Source organism: Pristiophorus japonicus, unplaced genomic scaffold (genome assembly GCF_044704955.1).
Source record: "Pristiophorus japonicus isolate sPriJap1 unplaced genomic scaffold, sPriJap1.hap1 HAP1_SCAFFOLD_136, whole genome shotgun sequence".
Lineage (NCBI taxonomy): Eukaryota > Metazoa > Chordata > Chondrichthyes > Pristiophoridae > Pristiophorus > Pristiophorus japonicus.
The window spans coordinates 1,109,952-1,132,120 of NW_027251029.1; the positions used below are offsets into that span (position 1 = coordinate 1,109,952).

At 44.9% G+C, this 22,169-nt stretch overlaps 2 non-coding genes across 2 annotated transcripts; one reads left to right on the forward strand and one right to left on the reverse strand.

Annotated features, from left to right (window-relative positions):
- Positions 1 to 16,483: 16,483 nt before the first annotated feature.
- On the forward strand, positions 16,484 to 16,556 carry trnav-uac (transfer RNA valine (anticodon UAC)). Its single transcript has one exon. It is a non-coding gene; the product is annotated as a tRNA-Val (tRNA).
- A 2,231-nt stretch (positions 16,557 to 18,787) lies between these two features.
- trnaw-cca (transfer RNA tryptophan (anticodon CCA)) lies at positions 18,788 to 18,859 on the reverse strand. Its single transcript has one exon. It is a non-coding gene; the product is annotated as a tRNA-Trp (tRNA).
- Between the last annotated feature and the right edge of the window lie 3,310 nt (positions 18,860 to 22,169).

Genomic DNA, 22,169 nt, shown 5'->3' on the forward strand with positions numbered 1-22,169 from the left:
AAACGTTAACTCTGTTTCTCTCTCCACAGATGCTGCCTGACCTGCTCAGTGTTTCCAGCATTTAACTTTTTATTCTCCAAACTTATAATCAGAATATCACTTCCCATGTCATCTAACTACACTCCTTCCTGATATGTAGCCTTGTCCCACAAACCAGGCTCCTTTCGGATGATTCAGGCATTCATTGGAATTATAACTTCTTAATGATAACATTAATGTGAAGGATGTAACGATGCAATACTTGCCATCAGAGCGCCCGACTGTTGGAGTCCTAATGGTCACCTGCCCACACGAACAGGGCCAGTATAAAAGGTTGGCTGCCATGTAGTTCAGGCACACTGCAGTTGTAATAAAGAAGACTAAGGTCACACTAAGTTTAGCTCACAGTACTCAGCCTCGGGGAGTTCTTCTATGCACAGCAATTGGCGACGAGTAACAGAATTCGAATTTTCACGCAACCATGGCTGCTGTTGGAATATTAGAGAGATCCAAAGAGGATGATGATTGGGAAGCCTTCGTCGAGCAGCTCGACCTGTACTTTGTGGCCAACGAGCTGGAAGGAGACACTAACGTGGCTGAGCACAGGGCGGTTCTCCTCACCATCTGTGGGCCTAAAATATACAGCCTCATCAAGAATCTGCTCACACCGACAAAACCAAAGGAGAAGGAATATTCAGCGTTGTGCACACTGGTTTGGGACTAACTAAAGCCGAAGGAGAGTATCCTCATGGCCAGATATCGTTTTTACACGCACCATCGCTCCGGGGACCAGGATCTGGCGGATTATGTCACCGACCTGAGACACCTCGCGGGACATTGCTATTTTGGAGCTGCGTTGGGGCAAATGCTGTGGGACTTTTACGTGCTGGGCATCAGCCACGAGGTCATTCTTCGAAAGCTGCTGGCTGCTGAAACCCGAGACCAGAGCAGGGCCATCGCGATCGCCCAGGCATGCATGGCCACGGACGATAACACCAAACAGATATCTTCTCAACATCGAAGCTCATCGGTAAGTACTGTGCATAAAATGATGTCGCTAGCAGGCCGAACTGCATATGGCAGGGTCTATACGTCTGTGGCTGCAAGACCTGTGATGACTCAGAGTCCGCCATCGGAGATCGATGTGAATCTATTAGCACCATGTTGGTGCTGCGGGAATAATCCTCAGGCCCATCAATATCGATTCAAGCACTGCGTGTGCAAAGGCGGCACAACGATGGGGTACCTCCAGTGAATGTGCAAACGTGCTGTGACATACCACGTGGCAGAGGATGATCGATCCGGCACGGATCATGCAGCACAGGCAACTCAACCCGAGGAACAAGGACTCCCAGGTGCCGGTGGGGATGTTGCATTTTATCAGGGAGGCTTTGAGGGTGTGCCCGAAACGTTTCCTCTGCCCACCTTGGGCTCGCTTACCGGTCGGAGTTCTGTGTAGAGCGTTGGCTTAGAGAGTCTCGTGTTGGGCATGTGGACAATGTGGCCCGCCCAACGGAGCTGGTCGAGTGTGGTCAGTGCTTCAATGCTGGGGATGTTGGCCTGATCGAGAACACTGATGTTGGTGCGTCTGTCCTCCCCGGAGATTTGCAGGATCTTGCGGAGACAGCCCTGGTGGTATTTCTCCAGTGATTTGAGATGTCTGCTGTATATAGTCCATGCCTCGGATCTATACCGCGGGGCACTTATCACCACCGCCCTGCACACCATAAGCTTGGTGCCAGATTTGAGGTCCTGGTCTTCAAACACTCTCCTCCTCAGGTGATCGAAGGCTGTGCTGCCACACTGGAGGCGGTGTTGGACCTCGTCTTCGATATCTGCCCTTGCTGATAGTAGGTTCCCCAGGCGTGGAAAATGGTCCACGCTGTCGAAGGCCACACTTATAGCCTTCTTAAATATAGCACCCTCATTCTATTCTCTTGAAACAAGTTCCTGAATTCTCGGCTAGCTGTGTAGGTTAGAGCTGTGGTTTTATCCTGAGATAGATTCTATCATAGTGTTTCCGAAGTGTAGTAGTTATCACATTCGCCTCACACACGTAAGGTCCCCGGTCCGAAACCGGGCGGAAAGATCTTGAAAACTTGAAAATGGGCCGAATGACTGACTCCTGTTCCAAACTCTTAAGTTCTTATGATCTCTTGACCTTTCACAGGAGAACAAAATCTCCTCTGAACATGCATGAGAAAGCTCCAGAAAATATTTCCGTCCGAGTTACTTTCGCGTGTGAGGCGAACGTGTTAACCGTTACACTGCGGAAACATCTCCACTTTCAGCACCAGATTACCAAAATTAAACCCAATGAGATCGGGATAAAAGTTCCGCAGATGCTCAGGGCAAAATATCCGATTGATAGTCCACACAAGAATGAACAAACTTCAGCACGAGATCAGACGGAAATGTTGAGCGAGCAGGTGGACTGCTGAATTGCACTTTTAAGGAGTTGGTGATGACAAAACAAATGGGTTCCGCTTGAAGATCAGAAAAGTCACAAGTGGATTCGAACCCTCAGCTTCAGAGAAAACTGCAATTTGAACACAGCACCTTAGACCGCTCGGCCATCCTGACTATACAGTGCTTTGTGTGGCCACCTGCAGGTTGATTTTGAACATTTGTATCCTGTCACATGATATAAATAAGGGCAGCAGGCGTATCTCTGCCTGACACCGGGGAAACTGTGAGACAGACATTGCAGCAACGGTCTGGTTCTTGTCAAACAGCAAATGAAATAGTAATTCTGGAAGAAAAATATCAAAAAAACAATGACCCTTACGTGATTTGAACACGCAACCTTCTAATTTGGAATCAGACACACTACCGTTGCACCATGAGACCTACGCAGTGAACTGGAGATGTTCGTCTATATGAAGATTCTGCAATACAAGGGGCTTTAAAATCCCCGCCCATTCCCACCAGGTATCACAAACAGCGGTCACCGGACAGTCACCGAATGGTTTGCTCGAAAACTTTTCTCTTGCTTTCACGAGAAACCATCATTAATTAACCCCTCACCTTCTTTTGCACAATCAAACAAATGCTAACTCAGGGACATTCCATACTTCAATCATTTGGCCTGTGCTTTACATCTTAACTCGAAAACCATATCCCATTTTACTCACTGTATTTTAGCTTTCTGGTTCAAAGTCTTCAGAGATCTGGGGCAACTTTTATCAAATTTAGCAGCACCGGTTTTTCCTATCGTGCACACAAAATAAAATCATTCGTGAAGATAAAATCCCACCGTGCGTATTTTCAGATTCAATGCTTTCGGATTTCAAGTAAAGTGAAAGAATTTTACAGTGAAAAGATTTGCAAGTGTTACTTGTATTTGTGTCTTTAATTCAACTTTGTGGCGTCTGACTCCCGTTCATGCCACTGCTGAATAAGAAAGGAGGGTTTGACGTTGACCAGCTCATCCTTTATATTCAGTGGTTTCTCACCCTTTGATGGGCTGCAGTACAGCGGATATCACGTTGGCCTCACACGCAAAAGGTCCCCGGTGGATCCGTTTTCTCTCAGTCAAAGTTATCTATTTATTGAAGTGAAATAAAGAGCAATTGAGGAATAAGGGAGCCCTTTTACCAGGAGAATAAATAGCAAATTCTGGAAATCTCAGCAGGTCAGGCAGCATTTGCCAGGAGACTAAACACGGGATTAAACCAGGGACTTTTCCCGTGTAAAGCAAACGTGATAACCACTACACGACAGAAACCTCTGGTACAATAACCCCAACAGAGGGGAGGTGACCAGTGAGCATCCTCTGTGCTGATCGGCATTGTGTGTTGGCTCACCTTGAACAACTTCTGTCCCACGATGAAAGTTCTCAATCCTTCTCCTCCGCTGCCCTTTACAGAAATGTCAGGGATCACCCAGCCACCGTGTTCACTTCCACATCCTCACAGTGGGGCCACAGACGCTCCTACCTTTCTATCCGCGATCAGCAAACTCACCCAGTTTACAAAATTAAACCCGGAATACGTGCCCGGCAAAGGGCAGGAGAAGCCAGATAGTCTGTAAGCTCGGTCTATCACAGAAAGTATTGGTATTCATGGTGGTTACAGCAATTATTAATCGTCTCACAGACCTCAATTATTTTTATGCGATGAATTGATTGAGGATTGAAACCAGGTTAGTCCGCCGAATCTTAACCGCTCGACCACCAGGGAACAGTTACGATACATGTCGATATATTTATACATATTTATATATGAACCTGAATTTCAACGGCTACCTACCTAGACCTCGTGCTGCCCACGGTAGTGTTTCTAACTTTGAGTGAGATAAATTGTTCCACAGTGACACCCATTTCATCTTTTGTTCCCTTTTAAACACTAGAAACTGAGACAGGGGAGTAAATAGAGAAACCAAAGCACAGGGTGAAAAACAAGAGGAAGAGAGAAGGGGAAAGATACTGTCCTCAACCAGAACTAATGCAGAAACCCCTCTGCTGTGCTCGGGGTGACCACCCAGAGCCTGGATACACTAACGTCCCAACAGCTCATTGACTGTCGGAGTTGGACCGTGCGGTGATTCAGAAGACAGGTCGAAAAATCAAAGTCACTGATTCCATCTCATGTGCTCCTCCGATCAAGAATAGCAACACACTAAAAATGTTTCAATAATGATTACACCTTATCTCCATGTTTATCGAGCAGTTGGCTCGTTGGTCTAGGGGTATGATTCTCGCTGCGGAGTTATTGTTTGAAATTTGCGCGAGGTCCCGGGTTCAAATCCCGGACGAGCTTCAGTTTACCCAAGAATTTTAAAATTGCATCAAACTTTTGCATAGAAGGACTTGCATTTCTGCAACACCTTTCAGGAACTCATGAGCCCCAACGCGCTTTGCATCCGTTGAGATATGTTTGAAGTGTTGTCGTGTGGGGAAAGATGTGCCCAAATCATCCCACATGAACCGCAACTCTTTGCGAAGGAGTTTGGTGCAAAAAAATCAGGTGCCTCAGGGACTTGAACTTTCTATGAATGAGTTTTGCTTGTATCTGCATTCAAGCTTGTAACAGTAACTGTGCTTCCATCTCACGGGAGCAGCGTGTAGCGGTTAGTGAGTAGGTGACCAGGTTGATGTTCGCCGCTTTCAATCTTTTAAATTTCACCAAACAAAGAAACAGAGAATCCAACTGTCCCTGTAAGCGACGGATTGAAGGGATCGGTGCTCCAAACAGAGCTGGAACACGCACAGTGCAGGAATAGGGTCCGCAACATTAAATGTCAGAGTAATTAAGCAGAAAATAATTAAACATACACTTAATAGTACTTACACCCAAACCTTGCGAATGTTAGCCGAAGAACTCAAACACGTTACAGTTCCCAGCACGGTGTAGAAATTGATCAAACATTAATCGGATTCTAAACTATCTGTTCCAAATGCCACATTTTATATCTTTTCCTTACCCCTGCTTCGTGACAACTGAAACTTTTAATAGTATTTCCTAACACAACTGCCCAACTTCTGATGGAAGGTTATTAACCTGAAACGTTAACTCTGTTTCTCTCTCCACAGATGCTGCCTGGCCTGCTCAGTGTTTCCAGTATTTACTCTTATTATTCTCCAAACTTATCATCAGAGTATCACTTCCCTTGTCATCTAATTACGCTCCTTCCTGATATGTAGCCTTGTCCTACAAACCAGGCACCTTTCTGATGATTCAGGCATTCATTGGAATTATAACTTCTTCACGATAACAATTATGTGAAGTATGTAACTATATCATACTTGCCACCAGAGGGCGTGACTGTTGGAGTCCTAATGGTCACCTGCCCACACGTGCAGGGCCAGTATAAAAGGTTGGCTGCCATGTTGTTCAGGCACTCTGGAGTTGTAATAAAGAAGACGAAGATCACACTAAGTTTAGCTCACAGTACTCAGCCTCCTGGTGTTTTACTTTTCACAACAATTGGCGACCATTAACAGAAGACAAACCTTCACACAACCATTGCTGCTGTTGGAATATTAGAGAGATTCACAGAGAGTGAAATAAATGAGGGCAGCAGGCGGATCTCTGCCTGACACCGGGGAAACAGGGAGACAGACCTTGGAGCAGAGGGATATGGATGGAGTCGACAAAACTTGAGGCATCTGATTCAGGAGAGTCGCGGGGCGTGGGAATTCCGGAGTTTAATGACTTTGAAAGGAACATTTTTGTTTTGTGCCGTTTTGTTCAGAGAAATGTTTGTGAAAGGATTTTTTTGCAGGAAGGGATGCAGCATTTAATCTTCTGCCTTAACACTTCTTTCTGTGTGTCAGGATCACATTTCGTTTCAATGTTATTCTTCCAGAATTAATATTTCATTTGCTGTTTGACAATAACCAGACCCTTGCTCCAAAGTCTGTCTCACTCTTTCCCCGGTGTCAGGCAGAGATCCGCCTGCTGCCCTGATTTATATCATGTGACAGGACACAAAAGTTCAAAATCAACCTGCAGGTGGCTACATTCAACACTGAATAGTAATGATGGCCGAGTGGTCTAAGGTGATGTGCTCAGGTCACTATAGATAGTGTTCGAATCCTATTGCAGACATTTCTTATGTTGAATCATTCGGCAGAACCCATTTGCTTTGTCACCACCAACTCCTTAAAAGTGCGATTCAGCAGTCCACCTGCTCGCTTCACATTCCCGTCTGACCTGGTGCTGAAATTTGTTCATTCTTTTGTAGAACGACAATTATTTATTTTGCCCTGAGCATGTGAGGAACTTTTCTCCCGATTTCATTGGGTTTAATATTGTGAATCTGGAGCTGAAAGTGGAGATGTTTCCGCAGTGTAATGGTTAACACCTTCTAGTTTTTTGAGTTCATGCTCAACTTTCTCCTTGAGTGCATATGGTACGGAACGGGGCTTGTCGTAAACTAATCTAGCGTCCTTCTGTACCCTGACACTCGCCTTGAAGCCTTGGATCGGACTGTCCGTTTCGCAGAACACCTTTGGATACTTCTTGACAACCTCATCCGTTGATGAAAATCTCGCTTCCACACAGACAATCTGACTACAATCCAGCTTCATTGAGCTTAATCAATTTCTTCCTTGTAAGGCAGACTTGTCTGTTTTCACTACTATTCGAGGCAAGTTCTGAAATTAATCTTTATATTTCACCGATTGGTAGAGTGATATGACCAACCACAGGAATTTACTCTCCCGAGTAGCCTGGCAGCTCTATCTTGGGTTTCTCCAGTTGGAAATCACGCAATTTGTCGCGGTACAGTGACTCCGGTATTACACTCACGGATGCACCCGTGTCAATTTCCATTGGTATCTTGAATCCAGCAACATCTATGTGGATTTAAATGCTTTACGAATCACTGTCCGTTAAACTCGTGCTCCTGATGATGTGTAACTCTAACATCTCCTCGTCCTGATGTTGGTCTTCCATACTATGAAGTCTCTTGGGATTTCGACTCAGAGCCTTGAACGCTGGACTCATAGTTTTAACAACAGGTTTACCCTTCAGGCGGCATGCCTTCGTAAGATGCCCAGTCTTTCTGTCGAAGAAACACTCTGTCTTCACGTGTGGACAACTTTGAGCAATGTGTTGTCCCAGGCACCTACAGCATGACTTCGACGCTCTGGTAGAATTTCCAGTTTCTGAGGCTTTGGGCTCCCTTGTAATACCTTCAAATGCTCTGATAATGAATCCACGAGGCAATGTGTCGTTCTTTAACTGCAGTGACCTGAGTCCTTTATTGATATCCTTTATTGGTGGCCTGCCTTTTATACTAGGCCAGGCACACCTGTGCAGGTAAGCTACAAATCTCCCACTGCAGTGCCCTCTGGTGGCACACCTTGTAATAGTACAAGCTGTAACCATGCAGAACACATGACAAGTGTCAGTGTGGAACAGTTTCTCTCACTCAAAGTTAGACGCACGACCGTGGGCGCCACGAGGTCTAGGTAGGTAGCCATTGATCTTCAGGTTCATATATAAATATATATAAATATATCGACATGCATCGTAACTATTCCCTGGTGGCCGAGGGGTTAAGACCCGGTGCACTAACCTGGTTTGACATGTATCGTAGCTGTTCCCTGGTGGTCGAGGGGTTAAAACCTGGCGCACGAACCTGGTTTCAATCCTCGATCAATTCATCGCATAAAAATAATTGAGGTCTGTGAGACGATTAATAATTGCTGTAATCACCATGAATACCAATACTTTCTGTGATAGACCGAGCTTGCAGACTATCTGGCTTCTCCTGCACTTGGCCGGGCACGTGTTTGGGGTTTAATTTTGTAAACGGGGTGAGTTCGCTGATCGCGGGTAGATGGTAGGAGCTTCTGTGGCTCCACTGTGAGGATGTGGAAGTGAACACGGTGGCTGGGTGATCCGTGACATTTCTGTAAAGGGCAGCGGAGGAGAAGGATTGAGAACATTCAGTGTGGGACAGAAGTTGTTTCAGGTGAGCCAACACATTCCCGATCAGCACAGAGGGAGCTCACTGGTCAGCTCCTCGCTGTGGGGGCTGTTGTACAAGAGGTTTCTGTAGTGTAGTGGTTATCACGTTTGCTTTACACGTGCAAAGTCCCTGGTTCAATCCGATGCAGAAATATTATATTTAAACTTGCTGTGGATGAACAATCGGAGGCGAGTTTAGTCTCTCTGCAAATGCTGCCTGGCCTGCAGAGATTTTCAGCATTTGCTGTTTTTATTTGCTATTAATTCTCCTGGCAAAAGGGCTCCCTTATTCATTATTTGCTCTTTATTTCACCAATAAATCGATAACTTTGAGTGAGAGAAAATGAATCCACCGGGGACCTTTTGCGTGTGAGGCCAAAGTGATATCCGCTACACTGCAGCCCATCAAAGGGCGAGAAACCACTGAATATAAAGGATGAGCTGACAAATATCAGGGGCAGTGCAGTCTGGTCAATGTCAAACCCTCCTTTCTTATTCAGCAGTGGCATGAACGGGAGTCAGACGCCACAAAGTTTAATTAAAGACACAAATACAAGTAACACTTGCAAATCTTTTCAGTGTAAAATTCTTTCACTTTATTTGAAATGCTGTTGCGTTGAATCTGAAAATACACACGGTGGGATTTTATCTTCACTACTGATTGTATTTTGTGTGCACGGTAGGAATAATCGTTGCTGATAAATTTGATAAAAGTTGCCCCAGATTCGTGGTGTCATCGGCAATGAACACTTTCAACCAGAAAGCTAAAATACATTGAGTAAAATGGGTTAACATGCAAAAGAACATAAGATCATGAGAAATAGGAGCAGGAGTGGGCGATACGGCCCCCCGAGCCTGCTCCACCATTTAATACAATCATGGCTGATTTGATAATGGACTCAGGTTCATTTCCCTGCCCGCTCCCCAAAGCACAGGCCAAATGATTGAAGTATGGAGTGTCCCTGAGTTAGCATTTGTTTGATTGTGTAAAGAAGGTGAGGGGTTAATTAATGATGGTTTCCCGTGAAAGCAAGAGAAAAGTTTTCGAACAAACCATCCGGTGACTGTCAGCTGAGCGCTGCTTTTGATACCTGGTGGGAATGGGCAGGGATTTTAATGCCCCTTGTATTGCAGAACCTTCATATAGATGAACATCTCCAGCTCACTGTGTAGGCCTCGTGGTGCAACGGTAGTGTGTCTGACTCCAAATCAACAGGTTGTGTGTTGAACTCATGTTGGGGTATTGCTCTTTTGGATATTGTTCTTCCAGAATTAATATTTCCTTTGCTGTTTGGCAATAACCAGACCCGTGCACCAAGGTCTGTCTCACTGTTTCCCCGGTGTCAGGCAGAGATACGCCTGCAGCCATCATTTATTTCATGTGACAGGACACAAAAGTTCAAAATCAACCTGCAGGTGGCCACACACAGCGCTGAATAGTCAGGATGGCAGGGCGGTCGAAGGTGCTGTGTTCAGGTCACTGTCTCCTCAACACGTGTGTTCAGCTTGAATTCCAATTCCAACAATAATTATCATTAAACGGATGACATTTGTTTGTCACCACGGCCAACTCCTTCAAAGTGGGATTCAGCTGTTCAGCTGCTCGCTTCACATTTCCGTCTGACCTGGTGCTGGAGTTTGTTAAAGAGAGTCAGTGCAGAAGATTCAACCTTTCACCTTATTCCTGACCACCACCTTCATACCTCAGGCCAGAAAGTCTCAAGCCGTACATTCCTGATCCTAACCACTCGCTGCTAAATGGCCAGCTGCTGTTCCGATGTGTAAAGTCTGGGAAACACGAGATCAATTCCTACCACACTCACAGCCTTCCAAAATATATCACCGTCATTCCATTCTTGTAAAACCAGCTCCTGAAGTATCGGCCAGCTTTGTAGGTTAAAGCGCTGATTATGTTCCTCGCATTGTATCAATTGCAATGTTTACGTAGTGTAGTGGTTATCACATTCGCTTAACACGTGAAAAATCCCCGTATCGCAACCGGCCGTGATCATTGATCAATTAAAGATTAGAAAAAATGAAACAATTGACATTAATGGTTCAATATTAACAAAGTTGTTTTTTGTTTCTGCTTAATGATTAAAAATAATAAACACCAGAAGTGGCATTTGGACCCTTGTCTTCAAGATAGATTTTGAACTGAACATAGCACCTTCGACCGCTCGGCCATCCTGGCGACTCACTGCTGTGTGTGGCCACCTGCAGATTGATTTGAAATTTTGTGACCTGTGGCATGAAATAATTGAGGGCAGCAGTTGTATCTCTGCCTGACACCGGGGAAACAGTGAGACAGACCTTGGAGCAAGGGTCTGGTTATTGTCAAACAGCAAATGAAATGTTAATTCTGGAAGAAAAATATCCAAAAAAACACTGTCCCTAACGTGATTTGAATACGCAACCTTCTGATCAAGAGTCAGACACACTACCGTTGCACCATGAGACCTACACAGTGAACTGGAGATTTTTTGTCTATATGATGGTTCTGCAATACAAGGGGCTTGAAAATCCCCGTCCATTCCCACCAGGTATCACAAACAGCGCTCACCGGACAGTCACCGTATGGTTTATTCGAAAACTTTTCTCTTGCTTTCACTGGAAACCATCATTAATTAACCTCTCACCTACTTTTGCACAATCAAACAAATGCTAACTCAGGTACATTCCATACTTCAATCATTTGGCCTGTGCTTTGCATCTCAACTCGAAAACCATATCCCATTTTACTCACTGTATTTTAGCTTTCTGGTTCAAAGTCTTCAGGGATCTGGGGAAACTTTTATCAAATTTAGCAGCACCGGTTTTTCCTATCGTGCACACAAAATAAAATCAGTAGTGAAGATAAAATCCCACCGTGCGTATTTTCAGATTCAATGCTGTCGGATTTCAAATAAAGTGAAAGAATTTTACACTGAAAAGATTTGCAAGTGTTACTTGTATTTTTGTCTTTAATTAAACTTTGTGGCGTCTGACTCCCGTTCATGCCACTGCTGAATAAGAAAGGAGGGTTTCACGTTGACCAGCTCATCCTTTATATTCAGTGGTTTCTCACTTTTGGATGGGCTGCAGTGCAGCGTATATCACGTTGGCCTCACACGCAAAAGGTCCCCGGTGGATCCGATTTCTCTCAGTCAAAGTTATCTATTTATTGAAGTGAAATGAAGAGCAATTAAGGAACAAGGGAGCCCAGGAGAAAAATAGCAAATGCTGGAAATCTCAGCAGTTCAGGCAGCATTTGCCAGGAGACTAAACTCGGGATTGAATCAAGGACCTTCCCCGTGTAAAGCAAACGTGATAACCACTACACTACAGAAACCTCAGGTACAATAACCCGAACAGAGGGGAGGTGACCAGTGAGCTCCGTCTGTGCTGATCGGCATTGTGTGTTGGCTCATCTGAAACAACTTCTGTCCTGCATTGAATGTCCTCAATCCTTCTCCTCCGCTGCCCTTTACAGAAATGTCAGGGATCACCCAGCCACAGTGTTCACTTCCACATCGTCACAGTGGGGCCACAGAGGCTCCGACCTTTCTATCCGCGATCAGCGAACTCACCCAGTTTACAAAATTAAACCCGGAATACATGCCCGGAAATGGACAGGAGAAGTCAGATAGTCTGTAAGCTCGGTCTATCACAGAAATATTGGTATTCATGGTGGTTTCAGCAATTATTAATCGTCTCACAGACCTCAATTATTTTTATGCGATGAGTTGATCGAGGATTGAAAGCAGATTAGTCCGCCGGGTCTTAACCGCTCGACCAACAGGGAACTGTTACGATACATGTCGATATATTTATATATATTTATATGTGACCCTGAATATCAACGTCTACCTACCTAGACCTCGTGCTGCCCACGGTAGTGTGTCTAACTTTGAGTGAGAGAAATTGTTCCACAGTGTGACCCATTTCATCTTTTGTTCCCTTTTAATCACTAGAAACCGAGACAGGGGAATAAATAGAGAAACCAAAGCACAGGGTTATAGACAAGAGGAAGAGAGAAGGGGAAAGATACTGTCCGCACCCAGAACTAATGCAGAAACCCCTCTGCTGCGCTCGGGGTGACCGCCCACAGCCTGGATACACTAACGTCCCAACAGCTCATTGACTGTCGGAGTTGGACCGTGCGGTGCTTCAGAAGACAGGTCGAAAAAGCAAAGTCACTGATTCCATCGCATGTGCTCCTCCGATCAAGAATGGCAACACACTAAAAATGTTTCAATAATGGTTGCACCTCATCGCCACGTTCATTAAGCAGTTGGCCCTTTGGTCTAGGGGTATGATTCTCGCTTCGGGGTTGTTGCTTGAAATTTGAGAGAGGTCCCGGGTTCAAATCCCGGACGAGCCCTCAGTTTACCCAAGAATTTTGAAATTGCATCAAACTTTTGCAAAGAAGGACTTGCATTTCTACAACACCTTTCAGGAACTCATGACGCCCCAAAGCGCTTTGCATCCATTGAGTTGTGTTTGAAGTGTTGTCGTGTGGGGAAAGATGTGCCCAAATCACCCCACACGAACCGCAACTCGTTGCGAAGGAGTTTGGTGCTAAAAATCAGGTGCCTCAGGGACTTGGACTTTCTATGAATGAGTTCTGCTTGTACCTGCGTTCAAGCTTGTAACAGTAACTGTGCATCCACCTCACGGGACCAGCGTGTAGCGGTTAGTGAGTAGGTGACCAGTTTGATGTGCGCCGCTTTCAATCTTTTAAATTTCACCAAACAAAGAAACGGTGAATCCAACTGTCCCTGTAAGCGACGAATTGAAGGGATCGGTGCTCCAAACAGAGCTGGAACACACGCAGTGCAGGAATAGGGTCCGCAACATTAAATGTCAGAGTTATTAAGCAGACAATAATGAAACATACATTTAATAGTATTTGCACCCAAACCTTGCGAATGTTAGCCGAATAACTCAAACACGTTGCAGTTTTCAGCTCGGTGTAGAAATTGATCAAACATTAATCGGATTCTAAACTATCTGTTACAAATGCCACATTTTATATATTTTCCTTACCCCTGCTTCGTGACAATTGAAACTTTTAATTGTATTACCGAAAACAACTGCCCAACCTCTGATGGAAGGTCATTAACCTGAAACGTTAACTCTGTTTCTTTCTCCACAGATGCTGCCTGGCCTGCTCAGTGTTTCCAGTATTTACTCTTTTTATTCTCCAAACTTATCCTCAGAGTATCACTTCCCTTGTCATCTAACTACGCTCCTTCCTGATATGTAGCCTTGTCCTACAAACCAGGCTCCTTTCTGATTATTCAGGCATTCATTGGAATTATAACTTCTTAATGATAACAATTATGTGAAGTATGTAACTATGTCATACTTGCCACCAGAGGGCGTGACTGTTGGAGTCCTAATGGTCACCTGCCCACACCTGCAGTGCCAGTATAAAAGGTTGGCAGCCATGTTGTTCAGGCACTCTGGAGTTGTAATAAAGAAGACTAAGATCACACTAAGTTTAGCTCACAGTACTCAGACTCTTGGTGTTGAACTTTTCACAACAATTGGCGACGATTAACAGAATACAAACCTTCACACAACCATGGCTGCTGTTGGAATATTAGAGAGTGAAATAAATGAGGGCAGCAGGCGGATCTCTGGCTGACACCGGGGAAACAGGGAGACAGACCTTGGAGCAAAGGGATATGGATGGAGTCCGCAAAACTTGAGGCATCTGATTCAGGAGAGTCGCGGGGCGTGGAAATTCGGGAGTTTAATGACTTTGAAAGGAACATTTTTGTTTTGTGACGTTTTGTTCAGAGAAATGGTTGTGAAAGGAATTTTTTGCAGGAAGGAATGCAGCATTTAACCTTTTGCCTTAGCACTTGTTTCTGGGTGTCAGGATCACATTTCGTTTCAATGTTATTCTTCCAGAATTAATATTTCATTTGCTGTTTGACAATAACCAGACCCTTGCTCCAAGGTCTGTCTCACTCTTTCCCCGGTGTCAGGCAGAGATCTGCCTGCTGCCCTGATTTATTTCATGTGACAGGACACAAAAGTTCAAAATCAACCTGCAGGTGGCCACACACAGCAGTGAATAGTACTGATGGCCGAGTGGTCATGGTGATGTGTTCAGGTCACTATAGATAGTGTTCGAATCCTATTGCAGACATTTCTGATATTGAATCATTCGGCAGAACCCATTTGCTTTGTCACCTCCAACTCCTTAAAAGTGCGATTCAGCAGTCCACCTGCTCGCTGAACATTTCATTCTGACCTGGTGCTGAAATTTGTTCATTCTTTTGTAGAACGACAATTATTTATTTTGCCTTGAGCATGTGAGGAACTTTTCTCCCGATCTCATTGGGTTTAATTTTGTTAATCTTGTGCTGAAAGTGGAGATGTTTCCGCAGTGTAACGTTTAACACCTTCTAGTTTTTTGAGTTCATGCTCAACTATCTCCTTGAGTGCATATGGTACGGAACGAGGCTTGTAGTAAACCAATCTAGCGTCCTTCTGTACCCTGACACTCGCCTTGAAGCCTTTGGATCGGACAGTCCGTTTCGCAGAACACCTTTGGATACTTCTTGATAACCTCATCCGTTGATGAAAATGTCTACAATCCAGCTTCAGTGAGCTTAATCAATTTCTTCCTTCTAAGGCAGACTTGTCTCTTTTCACTACTATTCGAGGCAAGTTCTGAAATTAATCTTTATATTTCACCGATCGGTACAGTGATATGACCAACCACAGGAATTTACTCTCCCGAGTAGCCTCGCTGCTCTATCTTGGGTTTCTCCAGTTGGAAATCACGTAATTTGTCGCGGTACAGTGACGCCGGTATTACACTCACGGATGCACCCGTGTCAATTTCCATTGGTATCTTGAATCCAGCAACATCTATGTGGATTTTGATGCTTTCCGAATCACTGTCCGTTAAACTAGTGCTCCTGATGATGTGTAACTCTAACATCTCCTCATCGTGTTGTTGGTCTTCCATACTATGTAGTCTCTTGAGATTTCTACTCATAGCTTTGAACGCTGGACTCATAGCTTTAAAAATAGGTTTAACCTTCAGTCGGCATGCCTTCGCAAGATGCCCAGTCTTTCTGTCGAAGAAACACTCTGCCTTCACGTGTGGAGAACTTTGAGCAATGTGTTGTCCCAGGCACCTACAGCATGACTCTGACGCTTTGGTAGAATTTCCAGTTTCTGAGGCTTTTGGCTCCCTTGTTATACCTTCAAATGCTCTGATAATGACTTACGAGACAATGAGTCATTCTTTAACTGTCGTGACCTGAGTCCTTTATTGATAACCACAGAGTGAGGATCACACCTGGTGGCCTCCCTTTTATACTAGGCCAGGCACACCTGTGCAGGTAAGCTACAAGTCTCCCACTGCAGTGCCCTCTGGTGGCACTCCTTGTAATAGTACAAGCAGTAACCATGTCGAACACATGACAGGTGTCACTGTGGAACCGTTTCTCTCACTCAAAGTTAGACGCACTACCGTGGGCGCCACGAGGTCTAGGTTGGTAGCCATTGACATTCAGGTTCTTATATAAATATATATAAATGTATCGACATGCATCGTAACTGTTCCCTGGTGGTCGAGGGGTTAAGATCTGGTGCACGAACCTGGTTCGACATGTATCGCAACTGTTCCCTGGTGGTCGAGGGGTTAAGACCCGGCGCACTAACCTGGTTTCAATCCTCGATCAATTCACCGCAGAAAATTAATTGACGTCTGTGAAACGCTTAATAATTGCTGTAATCACCATGAATACCAATACTCTCTGTGATAGACCGAGATTACAGACTATCTGGCTTCTCCTGCACTTTGCCGGGCACGTGTTTGGGGTTTAATTTTGTAAACTGGGTGAGTTCGCTGATCGCGGGGTGACGGTAGGAGCCTCTGTGGCCCCACTGTGAGGATGTGGAAATGAACACGGTGGCTGGGTGATCCGTGACATTTCTGTAAAGTGGAGCAGAGGAGAAGGATTGAAAACTTTCAGTGCGGGGAAGAATTTGTTTCAGGAGAGCCAACACATTCCCGATCTGCACAGAGGGAGCTCACTGGTCAGCTCCACGCTGTGGGGGCCGTTGTACAAGGGGTTTCTGTAGTGTAGTGGTTATCACGTTTGCTTTACATGCACAAGGTCCCTGGCTCAATCCCAGGCAGAAACATTATGTTTAAACTTGCTGTTGATGAACAATCAGAGGCGAGTTTCGTCTCCCTGCAAATGCTGCCTGACCTGCTGAGATTTCCAGTATTTGCTATTTATTCTCCTGGCAAAAGGGCTCCCTTATTCATTAATTGCTCTTTATTTCACCAATAAATAGATAACTTTGAGTGAGATAAAACGGTTCCACCGGGGACCATTTGCGTGTGAGACCAACGTGATATCCGCCACACTGCAGCCCATCAAAGGGGGAGAAACCACTGAATATAAAGGATGAGCTGACAAATATCAGGGGCAGTGCAGTCTGGTCAATGTCGAATCCTCCTTTCTCATTCAGCAGTGGCATGAACGGGAGTCAGGCGCCTCAAAGTTTAATTAAAGACACAAATACAAGTAACACTTGCAAATCTTTTCAGTGTAAAATTCTTTCACTTTATTTGAAATGCTACTGCGTTGAATCTGAAAATACACACGGTGGAATTTTATCTTCACTACTGATTGTATTTTGTGTGCACGGTAGGAATAATCGGTGCTGATAAATTTGATAAAAGTTGCGCCAGATTCGTGGTGTCATCGGCAATGAACACTTTCAACCAGAAAGCTAAAATACAGTGCGTAAAATGGGTTAACATGCATAAGAACATAAGATCATGAGAAATAGGAGCAGGAGTGGGCCATACGGCCCCTCGAGCCTGCTCCACCATTTAATACAATCATGGCTGATCTGATAATGGACTCAGGTCCACTTCCCTGCCCGCTCCCCAAAGCACAGGTCAAATGATTGAAGTATGGAGTGTCCCTGAGTTAGCATTTGTTTGATTGTGTAAACAAGGTGAGGGGTTAATTAATGATGGTTTCCCGTGAAAGCAAGAGAAAAGTTTTCGAACAAACCATCCGGTGACTGTCAGCTGAGCGCTGCTTCTGATACCTGGTGGGAATGGGCGGGGATTTTAAAGCCTCTTGTATTGCAGAACCTTCATATAGACGAACATCTCCAGCTCGCAGTGTAGGCCTGGTGGTCCAACGGTAGTGTGTCTGACTCCAGATCCAAAAGCTGTGTGTTCAAATCACGTTATGATATTGCTCTTTTGGATATTGTTCTTCCAGAATTAATATTTCCTTTGCTGTTTGGCAATAACCAGACCCTTGCTCCAAGGTCTGTCTCACTGTTTCCCCTGTGTCAGGCAGAGATACGCCTGCTGCCGTCATTTATTTCATGTGACAGGACACAAAAGTTCAAAATCAACCTGCAGGTGGCCACACACAGCGCTGAGTAGTCAGGATGGCCGGGCAGTCGAAGGTGCTGTGTTCTGGTCACTGTCTCCTCTTCACGTGTGTTCAGCTTGAATTCCATTTCTAACAATTATTATCATTAAACGGAACACATTTGTTTGACACCACGGCCAACTCCTTCAAAGTGGGATTCAGCAGTTCAGCTGCTCGCTTAACATTTCCGTCTGACCTGGTGCTGGAGTTTGTTAAAGAGAGTCAGTGCAGAAGATTCAACCTTTCACCTTATTCCTGAGCACCACCTTCTTACCTGAGGCCAGAAAGTCTCAAGCCGTGCATTCCTGATCCTAACCACTCGCTGCTAAATGGCCAGCTCCTGTTCCGATGTGCAAAGTCTGGGAAACACGAGATCAATTCCTACCACACTCACTGCCTTCCTAAATACAGCACCGTCATTCTATTCTCGGAAAACCAGCTCCTGAAGTATCGGCCAGCTGTGTAGGTTAAAGCTCTGGTTATGTTCCTGGCATTGTGTCAATTGCAGTGTTTCAGTAGTGTAGTGGTTATCACATTCGTTTAACACGTGAAAACTCCCCGCATCGCAACCCCGCGCAAACATTTTGAACATTGATCAATTAAAGATTAGAGAAAATGAAATAATTAACATGAATGGTTCAATATTTACAAAGTTGGTGTTTGTTTCTGCTTAATGATTAAAAATAATAAACACCAGAAGTGGGATTTGGAACCTTGTCTTCAAGATAGATTTTGAACTGAACACAGCACCTTCGACCACTCGGCCATCCTGACTTCTCTCTGCTGTGTGTAGCCACCTGCAGATTGATTTTGAAAATTTGTGTCCTGTCACATGAAATAATTGAGGGCAGCAGGCGTATCTCTGCCTGACACCGGGGAAACAGTGAGACAGACCTTGGAGCAAGGTCTGTTTATTTTCAAACTGCAAATGAAATATTAATTCTGGAAGAACAATATCCAAAAGAACAGTGACCACGACGTGATTTGAACACGTAACCTTCTGATCTGGAGTCAGACGCGCTACCGTTGCGCCACGAGGCCTACACAGTAAGCTGGAGATGTTCGGCTTTATGAAGGTTCTGCAATACAAAAGGCTTTAAAATTACTGCCCATTCCCACCAGGTAGCGCAAGCAGCGCTCACCGGACAGTCACCGTATGGTTTTTTTCTTCACCTTTTGTCTTGCTTTCACGGGAAAGCATCATGAATTAACCCCTCACCTTCTTTTGCACAATCAAACAAATGCTAACTCAGGGACACTCCATACTTCAATCATTTGTCCTGTGTTTTGTGCAATGTATAGAATGACTCGACAGACTTGTTACTGTAAACTCACTCTACTGTAAACCTGGTTCAACTTTACTTATTCCCAAAGTGCCCACGTGACACAGTACTCGCTCTTAAATACCAGGGCCCGCGCACACGCGCGTACAGCCCGATGACCTCCGACAGTGGCGCCCGCTGGCGTCTAGTGACCCCAAGCATCATCACATGACACTTTGCATGTGACTGTTAAACCATATCCCATTTTACTCACTGTATTTTAATAGGCGGGGAATTTAAAGTCCCTTGTATTGCAGAACCTTCATATAGACGAACATCCCTTAACTACTGTGTAAACCTCGTGGTTTAACGGTAGTGCGTCTGATTCTAGATCAAAGGGCTGCTTGTTCAAATCATGTCGGGGTCACTGTTCTTCTAGAATTGTTGTTTCACAATAACCAGACCCTTGCTGCAATGTCTATCTCACTGTTTAGTAGTGGTAAGGTTGGGGACAGCATCAAACAAGAAATAAGGGATGTATGCAGTGGTGGTACAGCAGTTATCATGGGTGACTTTAATCTACTTATAGTTTGGGTTAACCACATGGTCGTAATGTGGTGGAGGAGGATTTCCTGGAGTGTATTTGGGATGGGTTTCTCGACCAATATGTTGAGGAACCAATAAGAGAGCAGGCCATCCTATACTGGGTGATGTGTAATGAGAAGCGTCTAATTAGCAATCTTGTTGTGCGGGGCCACTTAGGGAAATATAACATAATATGGTAGAATTCTTCATTAAGGTGGAGAGTGTCACAGTTAATTCAGAAACTAGGGTCCTGAAATTAAGGAAAAGGAACTTTGACGGTCTGAGGTGTGAATTTGGCAATTCTAGAATAGACTGGCCAAGGATACTAAAAGAGTTGACAGTGGATAGGCAATGGTAAACATTTAAAGAAAACACGGGTGAACTTCAGCAATTGTACATCCCTGTCTGGAGTAAAAATAGAACGGAGAACGTTGCTCAACCGTGATTAACAAGGGAAATTAAGGATAGTTTTAAAACCAAGGAAGAGGCACCAAAATTGGCCAGAAAAAGCAGCAAAACTGTGGACTGGGAGTAATTTAGAATTCAACAGGGGAGGACTAAGGGTTTCATTAGGAGGGAAGCTTGCTTGGAACATAAAAGCTTCTGCAAATATGTGAAGAGAAAAAGATTAGTGAAGACAAACGTAGGTCCCTTGCAGTCGGATTCAGGTGAATTTACAATGGGTAACAAAGAAATGGCAGACCAAAAGAACAAATAATTCGGTTCTGTCTTCATGAAGGAAGACACGAATAATGTTCCGAATGTACTTGGGGACCGAGGGTCGAGTGAGAAGGAGGATCTGAAGGATATCCTTATTAGGCGGGAGATTGTGTTAGGTAAATTGATGGGATTGAAGGCTGATAAATCACCAGGGCCTGATAGTCTGCGTCCCAGAGTATTTAAGGAAGTGGCCCGAGAAATAGTGGATGCATTGGTGGTCATTTTCCAATATTCTATTGACTCGGGATCAGTTCCTATGGACTGGAGGGTAGCTAATGTAACACCACTTTTTAAAAAAGGAGGGAGAGAGAAAACGGGTAATTATTGACCAGTTAGCCTGACATCAGCAGTGGGGAAAATGTTGGAATCAATTATTAAAGATGAAATAGCAGGGCATTTGGAAAGCAGTGACAGGATCAGTCCAAGTCAGCATGGATTTATGAAAGGGAAATCATGCTTGACTAATCTTCTGGAATTTTTGAGGATGTAACTAGCAGAGTGGACTAGGGAGAACCAGTGGATGTGGTGTATTTGGACTTTCAGAAGGCTTTTGACAAGGTCCCACACAAGAGATTGGTGTGCAAAGTCAAAGCACATGGTATTGGGGGTAATGTACTGACGTGAATAGAGAACTGGTTGGCAGACAGGAAGCAGAGAGTCGGGATAAACGGGTCCTTTTCAGAATGGCAGGCAGTGACTTGTGGAGTGCCGCAGCGCTCAGTGCTGGGACCCCAGCTCATTACAATAAAAATCAATGATTTGGATGAAGGACTTGTGTGTAATATCTCCAAGTTTGCAGATGACACTAAACTGGGTGGCGGTGTGAGCTGTGAGGAGGACGCTGACAGGCTGTAGGGTGATTTGGACAGGTTAGGTGAGTCGGCAAATGCATGGCAGATGCAGAATAATGTGGATAAATGTGAGGTTATCCATTTTGGGGGCAAAAACACTGGGGCAGAATATTATCTGAATGGCGGCAGATTAGGAAAAGGGGAGGTGCAACGAGACCTGCGTGTCATGGGTCATCAGTCATTGAAGGTTGGCATACAGGTGCAACAGGCAGTGAAGAAGGCAAATGGTATGTTGGCCTTCATAGCTCGGGTCTTTGAGTATAGGAGCAGGGAGTTCTTACTGCAGCTGTACAGGGTCTTAGTGAGGCCTCACCTGGAATATTGTGTTCCGTTTTGGTCTTCTAATCTGAGGAAGGACGTTATTGCTGTTGAGGGAGTGCAGGGAAGGTTCACCAGACTGATTCCCGGGATGGCTGGACTGTCATATGAGGAGAAACTGGATCAACTGGGCCTTTATTCACTGGAGTTTAGAACGATGAGAGGGTATCTGATGGAAATGTATAAGATTCTGACGGGACTGGACAGGGTAGATGCGGGTAGATTGTTCCCGATGTTGGGGAAGTCCAGAACCAGGGGACATAGTCTTAGGATAAGCGGTAGGCCAATTAAGAAGGAGATGAGGAGAAACCTCTTCACTCAGAGAGTTGTTAACCTGTGGAATTCCCTGCAGAGGTGTATGGGGAACTGCGGCTGATATTTGGCCGGACCCCAGCACACAAATATCAGCATTTGATGTTTTGCTAAATGTCTTGGTTCCTGCAACAAGGTGGCCGCACATGCGCCATGAACCGTCCAAGATGGCGGCCAGTGAACCCGCTGACCCGGGCCTGTCACCACGGGGCCATCCCAGGGCCTGTGGCCTGTGATTGGGGCCTGGGACCTAAAGCAGGTGTTTATGAGGCTCACCAGCCCACTTACATCTCCAATTCCTGC